Source organism: Neovison vison, chromosome 1 (assembly GCF_020171115.1).
Source record: "Neovison vison isolate M4711 chromosome 1, ASM_NN_V1, whole genome shotgun sequence".
In the NCBI taxonomy this organism is placed as follows: domain Eukaryota; kingdom Metazoa; phylum Chordata; class Mammalia; order Carnivora; family Mustelidae; genus Neogale; species Neogale vison.
In genome coordinates this window covers 204,847,093-204,856,718 of record NC_058091.1, presented here as the reverse complement: position 1 = coordinate 204,856,718, position 9,626 = coordinate 204,847,093, and the positions used below count along the sequence as shown (strand labels likewise).

Below are 9,626 nucleotides of genomic sequence, written 5' to 3'. Positions count from 1 at the left end.
GGTAAACAGAATGGGGAGAAGAGGAAAGCAGTAGGAAGGACTCTCTCTATGCTCTTGCAACCACTGGAACACTGATTGGAGATGTAGTCTGTCCCCTCAAGTTTTACACACCTACTCAGCTACCACTGATGTTTCCACTACTGCTACTGTAGGGCTGACTAGGAGCTAGAACAGAAGAGAACAGTGGGTAGGGGGGGAATTAAACTTAAAATTTTCCCTACTCTTGAGACATGGGGGGGTTCACTTTCCCAGTCCTCATAATAGAAGTAGGAAAACTGTCTTGAAGCTCTTTCTGTATCTGATGTGCTATACTGGGTTTCAGGTTACAAATAAACTCAGGCCAGAAAATACGAAAAGGGAAATATCATTTATTTTTCAGTCCTCAGCCACCTCATGCCTTCTGCCCAGAAATTTTAATTGTGTTCATTTCGTAAAACAGGATAGAGTATCCTAACTCTATCTTGACCAGAACAGCATTGCCCCACACTTTTTTTTTTTTTTTAAGAGAGGGAGAGAGAGAGAGTAGGGAAGAGGGACAGAAGAAGAGAGGGAGAAAGAATCTATAGTAACCTCCATGCCCAGTGTGGGGGTCAATCTTGCAACCCTGAGATCATGACCTGAGCTGAAATCAACGAGAGTCAGGTGTTTAACGGACTAAGCCACCCAGGCAACCCCCCAGCATTTCTGTTTTTTAAAAATTAAAAAAATTTTAATTGTGGTTTTAAAAAAAACCACAAGTTACCATCTTAACCATTTTTAAGGGTACCGTTTGGGAGTGTTAAGTCTATTCACTTTGTTAATAGATCTCCACCTCTTTTTCATCTTGCAAAACAGAGTCTATGCCCAATGAATAACAACTCATTTCCCCCCTCCCTCCAGCCACCATTCTATTTTTGTTTCTCCATTTGACTACTTTAGATACTTCATCTAAGTGGAACCACAGAGTGTAGTAGGTCTTTTTATGACTGATTTACTTCACGGAATATATTCTCTTCAAAGTTTACCTGTGTTGTAGCACATGACAGAAATTCCTTCTTTAAAGGCTGAATAGTATTCCAATCTATGTTGTACATCACATTTTAGTTCAGTTCATCCACTGATAGAAGTTGCATTGTTTCCACCTCTTAGCTACTGTAAACTATGCTATTAAGAATGTTATGAACATGGGTATGCTAATAAGTGTTTGAGATGCTACTTTCAATTTTTTTTGGTTACACATACCCACAAGTAGGATAACTGTATCCTATAGTAATTCTTATTTTTTTGAAAAACCTCAATGCTATTATCCATACCAGCTATACTATTTAATGGTGTTGCATGTCTTTTCATATGTTTATTGGTCATTTATATGCCATCTTCAAAGAAATGTATCTTCTGCCCAATTTTTTAACTATGGTTATTTATTTTTGTTGAGTTGTAGGAGTTCTTTATTCTGCTTACCAGTTTCTTCTAAGATATTTAAGTTGAAGTTTTTTCTCCCATTCCATATGCGGACCTCCATTTTCTTTTAGCTTCTAGTATCACCATTGAGAAGTCCGTGCTTTTTTTTTTTTTTAAGATTTTATTTATTTTTGTAAAAGAGCATGCACATGAGTGGAGGTGGTGAGGTGGGCGGAGGGAGAAGCAGACTCCCCCCTGAGCAGGAAGCCCAATAAGAGACTCGATCCCAGGACTCCAGGGTCCCAGGATCCTAACCTGAGCCAAAGGCAGATGTTTAGCCAAGTGAACCACCCAGGTACCCTGGTCTGCGTTCTTCTTGATCCTTTGTATGAAAGCTTTATTCCCTCTACCTCTGAAAACTCTTATGATGCTCTGCTTTCCCCCCATCACTTCAAAATTTCAGGATAATGCAAATTGGCATGTGTGTATTTTGCTCCATTTGTAGGAGCCCTTTTCTTTTGAAAAGTTCTCTCCTTCAGTTCTGAGAAAAATACTGCTCTTTTAACTTATTTTTAGTTGTACAACTACTATATTCTGTATTTGCTTCTCTTGTCTGTTCTATGTAGATCACGGAGTTATTAGAATTTTCTCATTCTCTCGTTCTTGTTATTCCTCTGGAGTTTGTACAGTTCTGTAGCCTTCATGGTGATTTAGCCTTATAGCCTATTTTCTACATCCCTGTGGAGGTTGAAGCCCCAGACCTATCCTCTTTAACCTATTTTCATCACCTAACACTCTGTGGGCTACCTAACACTTACTGCTATCTTTTGTATTTGGTCCATTTGTGGCCAAAAGGACATTTGTGATGGGTCTGTTTATTTATATTTAATCCAACATTTCTGTTTCTAACAGGTAGGGTTACCCTGCAGAGTGTCACACTGCTTCCCAGAGCAGTCGTCCCTTAGCAACTGTCAAATATAAGCCTATGTAGAAGCACATATATGTAGGTAGGTGAATGCATTGGGTGAAGTCAAATAGGCACATGATTTCATAGACTCCACGTAATACAGTTTTGTTAGTCTTAATCTTATGAAGAGAGCTAGGTTATTTTATATAAACCAAAAAAATCCTTGACAACTGACACCTTTCAAAGCCTTTGTAGTTTTAGAGAAGTTGCCCCATAACCATCTCAGCTGAGTTTGATAATGACTATCACAGACAGCAGTGCACTGTGATCCCAAGCAAGAAAAACCTGTAGTTATTGCAAGGAGCGAAATTTGGAAGTATTCATCAGACCTTCTAAACTTTGAACAAAGTTAGAAAGCCTGGCAGCATTTTCTCCCCCTGAACAATGTGTTGGTTGACTCAGAAAACAACTTTTCTATTTGAACCATGGCTTGTATCCCTCTGTGTTAGCCAGAGCAAATGTTCATCATTATTTTAAAAGCTATAGAGAGTAGGAGGGGGAGTAAAATATCTGCCTTGAGCAATTTTTTTCCTCCAAAAATAAAAATAAAAAGAGAAGGGAGGGAAGACGCTTAAAACAATATTACGCTGCATTCTCCACTTTGTCGTTCAATGCTTTACAATTGCCTAATTGTTCATCAGCGTCACAAAAGAAATGCCTTTTATTTTCTCCAGGCACTTAGAGATGACTAAGTGTCACTTAGTCAATTGGCAGAACAAAGAAGTCAATTTATGGATCACATTTTCTCTGTTTCCTTGTTCTTGAAAATAATTCACTTTATTGGTTTAGTGTTCTGGAAAGGTGAGCGATTGACAGGCCTGAAGTACAGAAATATTCTCCCTAAGATACCGGTTGCACACACACATTTTTGTTCAAAACTAGAGGTGAAAAGGTAACAGTTTCTCAGTCTCTTCGTGTAGCAAACCACTCTAAAAATTCAACAATACTAACAACTCCTGACTTCCTCTATGCATTTTTCACCTGAAAGTCGTCACCTGCTGGCATTATTCTTCCCACACCAAGCCTATTGATTAATTAAGCTGGCCCTCATCTCTTTGATACATAATAGAAAGTAATTATTTAGCATTACAACATAAAAAGCTTAATGTATCATTTTTATAGTTTTGTCTACTTTAAAGTAACATTTTAACTGCCAAGGTTCGGAAAATACGCACAATGTAAGGAAGAAAAAAAAGAATTACCAATAATATCCTACCGGAGAAACCCACCATTAACATTTTTATATAACCTTGACATAATTTTTCTGGCATTCATATTAACAAATCATTATTATGTGAATTTACTTTAACTTAGTTTGATATTTTGTGAGCATTTATAAGAGATCAAATATTCTCCCAGAAAGATTGCTAAACTGTCTATATATGAACATATACACTTTATTAAACCATTCCCTTTCTATTGGACAGCCAAATTATGTACACTTGGAGGGATCATAAATAACACTGAAGTAAGTTATCATTGAACCTGTCTTTGTATAGATCTCTATTTTCTTTTTTTTTTTTTAAAGATTTTATTTATTTGACAGAGAGAAATCACAAGTAGGCAGAGAGGCAGGCAGAGAGAGAGAGGGGAGAAAGCAGGTTCCCTGCGTAGCAGAGAGCCCGACACGGGGCTCAATCCCAGAACCCTGGGATCATGACCTGAGCCGAAGGCAGAGGCTTTAACCCACTGAGCCACCCAAGCGCCCTGAGATCTCTGTTTTCTTAGATTAACTTGTTTCTAATAGATTTACTACACTAAATGATACTGAAATTTTTTTAAGGCTTATACAATATGTGAGCAAATCACCTTCCCCAAGATTACTAATTTACTACCCTTCAAGTGTATAAAGTTTTACTTTATATTCATAATACATTTGGGAAGGGTGAAAATAATGTCTTAAAAATCAACAGCCCATGGACTGCCTTGACTCAGAGTTGAGCTACTGGATTTTTCTATTAGCTTGTATAGAAAATTAAGTTTACTATGGAAGAATGTGTGCTCCTTTATTATTACACTTGTATTTTTCCCAGTATCATCTCAGAAAGAAAACAATCTTAATTTTATACTTATAATTATCCTTTAATCTCATCTACTGGTAAGCCTGTGAAATAACTCATTGCTAGTTCAATAACTCTAAATTCATTCTTCAGAAATATGAAACATATTCACGTAGCAACATGTTTCCTTATCTTTTAAGAAAGGTGTCTAATTACAGAATGTCATTATGCACTTTAAGAGAATGTACTACTCCTTTTTAAATTAAACTAAAAACTTTTCAGTCTGGTTAGAGAAAAATTTAGAGAAAAAAAGTTGGAAGAAAGATGCACAGATGTTTGCTATTCCCTTTTAATCACTTTCCCCCAGAAATTGTTCGTTTCACTGGAATTCACTAAATATGGGAATAAAACTGCTGCCGAGTACAATCTATATCCACAAATGAAATTATCTAGTTATATTCAATCTATTCTGTATTTTTGAACAGCAAGTGCATTTTCTATATGCATAGTGAGCATTGAAATGCACTACAGCCACAAATTGTGATTAGAAAACTGCTTGTTTAGCAGTTTCAAAGGAAACCAACATGACAATCAAACATGGAAAGCAGATGGAAGATTTATTTTAGGACATGTAGCAATAATAGAGAAATTAGGGAGCAATTAAAACATGAAAAAAATCAGTTTAGCTGAGAAAGTGAATCCAAAGTTATTTCAGTTCAGTTCTCAATTATGCTTGTTCTTAAATGAAGATTTGAATTAGGAAGAATGAAATCTGAATGTTCTTTCAGCAAATAAGGTACAACTTAGAATGGCATGTAGTGATTGTTTAAAACAATCTTAGCAACCAGAGCAATTACTCAATACGAGCACTTATTTTTAGATGGTAAATTCCCATATTTAGACTGTTGGCTAGATATCAGCAGTATCAGAAATTCATTGTATTCAGCCTTGTACACTCTTAATTGTTTTTAAAAATTACATTTTCCATTGTAAGTAGATCAAATAATCGTAAGGACCCATGTGCGAGTTTCTTATACCTCTTGTGCCGAATACATCAAGAGAAATCAATGTGACCCTTGAAAATAAAGCCTTCTATAAATCACTATTACTGGACTTGTTGGGAACACGCCAAGGCACAAGGATACCTTTGTAGGAATACGTAATGAATTATAGTCTCAGGTAGAAGTAATTCCAGACACTCACCCAGAATGCTTGTATGGCACGTGCTGGAGACGGACACAGAAGGCAGCAGGCACATCCTGAGGAGAAGGGATTGGTGGAAAAGGAATGGGTTTACTGGTGTTATTTATAGGCTGGATTCACAGGAAGCAGATCCTAGCCCAGAGACTTGTGTGCAAGTGGTTTAATAAGAAAGTGCTTCCAGGAGAAACCAATAGAGGAGTGGAGACCCCAAGACAAGGAAGAGGTTGGAGCTAATTAGGCGCTGTTTTAAGCAGAGGCCCTGGAGGGTGGTTTCAGCCTGATCCGAAGAGAATTTCGAAGTGTTAGTTATGCCTTAGTTTTATCCCAACACATAAATGTACTTCTGAGAAGACAAGAAGACTTGATTAAATTAAGTTGCCGGTAGATGACTGGTCTCTTCCAGAGCAAATAATATCAGAGTCTACTTCTGACACATTAGATATTCAACATCCTTGAGAAGCCTGCATTATTGGTCCCTGCATAGTTGCCAACCTAACACCACAGTGACTCAGTTTGTGGGCCTAAAGGAGAAAAGATGGTAGTTGTTATAAAACGTGATTTACGTTTGTTGAAAAAATTATACAGGTATATAAGGTACTGATGAATATCTTTTATTTCCCCACCTCCACCACAGGTATAATCACTATTAATTATTCAGTACATGCCTCTTTCAGGCCTTTCCTCAAAGTTTTCTCTGTAACAGTTTATTGAAAAACCCTGTGGGGAAAAATCATTCCTGAGCCTATGATCACTTTAAAAAAGTACATGAATAAAGGGCAAATCTCCCCTTCTGTCCTCCTTCCTCTCTTGAGAAACAACTACTAGAAATCATCAGTATTATATTTGCTATTTATTCTTCCCTATTTTCCAAGTTTATACAGATATAACTGTTAATATGTATTTATATAGATGTGGTTTTAGAAAAATATAACGTGCTATGCTTATAACTCAGTGCATTGCTCTTTCCAGTTAAGAATATAATATGTACAGATTTCCAAATTAATATATATGTAAATTATCACATTCTGTTTAATTCTTGTATAATATTCACCTTATAGGACACATTATAATTTATCATAAATTATACGTTATAATTATAATTTATACATTATAAGTTACACATTATAATTTACCCATTCTGCTTCATGGGACATTAGATTGTTTCTAGGTTGTTGCTTCAGAAATAATACTGAAGTAAATACCTTCTTACTGATATTACATTATTGCTTTTTAGGGACAGATGCCCTGAAAAGAGATTTGTGTCAAATGTGTTTATCTTTTCATTTAATATATATCATAGTTACAGCAGTTTTTAAAAATAATGAAAAGTCTCCAAAATATAGGTTTTTAAAAAAAATCAATTCTACTGCTGCAGATATGTAACTTAGTGGGAGGGAATATTATGTGTTTTATAAAACAATTTAGAACAGTGTATCTTAAGGATGAAAGAAATCTTTGGATTGTCTTAGCAATTTTTAATTTTTCAATTTTTTAAAAGATTTTATTTATTTATTCGACAGTGAGATAGAGATCACAAGTAGGCAGAGAGGCAGGCAGAGAGAGAGGAAGGGAAGCAGGCTCCCTGCTGAGCAGAGAGCCCAGATGCAGGGCTTGATCCCAGGACCCTGATCCCAGGTGCCCCAGTTTTAGGAATGTTTTCAAGTGGATTTTATTTATTCATTTGAGACAGAAAAATACAGAGAGAAAGCTTGAGCAGGAGGAGAGGCAGAGGGAGAAGCAGACTTCCTGCTGAGCCAGGAATCCAACACAGGGCTCCCTCCCAGGACCTGGAGAGCATGATGATCCTACCCAGAGACAGACATTTAACCATCTGAGCCACCCAGGCACCCCTGTTTTGGCGATTTTTCACAAAATCCCCTAACTGTTTGCTTATATAATATGATAAAGTCAAGTCATGACATGCATGGCCCAGTCTCAGATAAAAGAAAAGAAATCCTCAGCCAAAGGAACTTTTAAAATTATTTCTTTGTCTATTGTTGTACCTCATGCAGGAATACATGTTCACAATGGCACTAATTTAAATTCTTTTTCTCCCTTTTTTTTTCTTCACACATTCAAGATGCTTCCGTGTTTCATCCTTAATGACTATCAAAAACTTCTACCTTAGTTTTAATCTGCATTCCACCTGTTTCCCTTCCCCATTCTTTTCAAGTTTTCATTTCAAACAAAAACATAGGCAAAGTATAAAACCCTCTAAAAACAAAGAGAAGAAACTAAGTCGGAAAGCTAGAATTCTCTTTAAAAGGGAGGCAATAGAAAGCAGGTAGACCTTCCTAACTTTTTGTTTACTAGCCAGCAATTTCATAAAGGACTTGAGGTTATTTTTTAAAATACATGGAATACAGGGGCACCTGGGTGGCTCAGTGGTTTAAGCCTCTGCCTTCAGCTCAGGTCATGATCTCAGGGTCCTGGGACCAAGCCCCACATCGGGCTCTCTCTTCAGTGGGGAGCCTGCTTCCCCCTCTCTCTCTGCCTGCCTTCTGCCTACTTGTGATCTCTCTCTATCAAATAAATAAATAAATAAAAATCTTTAAAATACATGCAATACAGTAAAAAATAGATAAAAATGAGGCCAAACATAAAAGTGAAACCTATATTGCATAACAGAGATTTCTACAGGATGATTATACTATAGCCTAGAACCTGACTGTGACCTGGGAGGTAGTCAGAACAGAAGAGTGTACTTTGGGCTCTGTTGAGGATATAGAAAGCTGGAAAGCACATCACTCCCATGCACACAACAATAAAAACATTCAGATACTCTGCAAAATCATAACTACTTTTGAACCCAATGGGAAGTTAAGGTTTCAGAGTAACTAACTGGAAATCTAAAGACAGGAACCTCCAAGGAGAGACAAGATAAGAGCACTTACTAGCTTAACACCACACAATATGGTAAGAAAAATTCAGGAACATTTTAACCAATTGGTAGAGGCCAAATGTGGGCTAAATGTGAGAATATAGAATGTCTGGAAGACAAAGACATAGGGAGGATTCATACCCACTCACCAGGTGTTCTTCACGAATCTCATCAGGTATGTATAACAACTGGGGCAAACTTTTTAGAATTAATAATTAGTGTTTCATGAAAGCTGTTTCTAAGGATAGGAAAAAAACCCATTTTATTAAATGAATACAGCTTAATATGAAAACAGAATTGTAACAGTCAAAGAGAAGAAAATATATGCAAATGCCACTTGAAAAAAGATGTAAAACCCCAAATTAAAATGTTATCTAACCTAATTCTACAGCACATTTTTAAAACAAGACAATCATAATTGATTAAGATTTATCTCAGAATAGGTAGGTGGGGTTTGTTAGGGTGAATGATGGGGTCAAAAAGTAAAACAAAGGAAGTGAAATAAAATCAGGGACATAAATGGACTGGATGATAGTAAGCTTCACAGTTATTCTACGTACCTGAGTTTTAATTAAAAAGAAAGTAGACTGGAGCAAGAAGCTGTGGTAAATAACATGAAATGTTCGTTTTTTGGAGTTGGTCAGATATCACCCTGGGCGAGCCAATATATTTTTCTCCCTGTTAATCTGCATCCTTTCCCCCACCCCACCAACAGTGGGAAGTGTCATCTGGTTGGTCTTGTCTCTGTGAACAAAAATTTATAAGGCATTTTATAATGTCAATACCTTGCAAGAATCTTGTGACCTTGAGATTATGTACACTCTGAGAAAGCAAGACTCACGTGGTCAAAAACCAAAAATGTATCCATGGTCAGAATTTTGCAAAATACAGGAGAATGAAAATTAGAAAGTAAAAAATATATATATTACCTATAAATAGAAGAAATATTAGGCAAATACCATTAAAGACATCTCTCTAGCCACATTTCTAGATACAGGACAGAAGAGTGTAGATAACAGAAGTTAATAGATATATTTTCATAAATAAAAACATACTTTGCATGTTATTTTAAAATAAATTATTAAATCAGTTTTATTGAAATGTAACAAAAGAACAAGGAAATGAAGTGAAACAAATAACTGCTAACTTCACGTAAATATTTCTTCACCACAAGATATGTTAGTTTCTAAAATAT

The 9,626-nt window shown here is 36.2% G+C and overlaps 1 long non-coding RNA gene across 1 annotated transcript in view; it reads right to left on the bottom strand.

Annotated features, from left to right (window-relative positions):
- Positions 1 to 9,122: 9,122 nt before the first annotated feature.
- The window catches only part of LOC122901035, a 39,836-nt gene continuing 39,332 nt past the window's right edge, over positions 9,123 to 9,626 (bottom strand). Inside the window, exon 3 of the long non-coding RNA XR_006383351.1 lies at positions 9,123 to 9,175. This is a non-coding gene — a long non-coding RNA (uncharacterized LOC122901035). The remainder of the gene's footprint in view (positions 9,176 to 9,626) is intronic.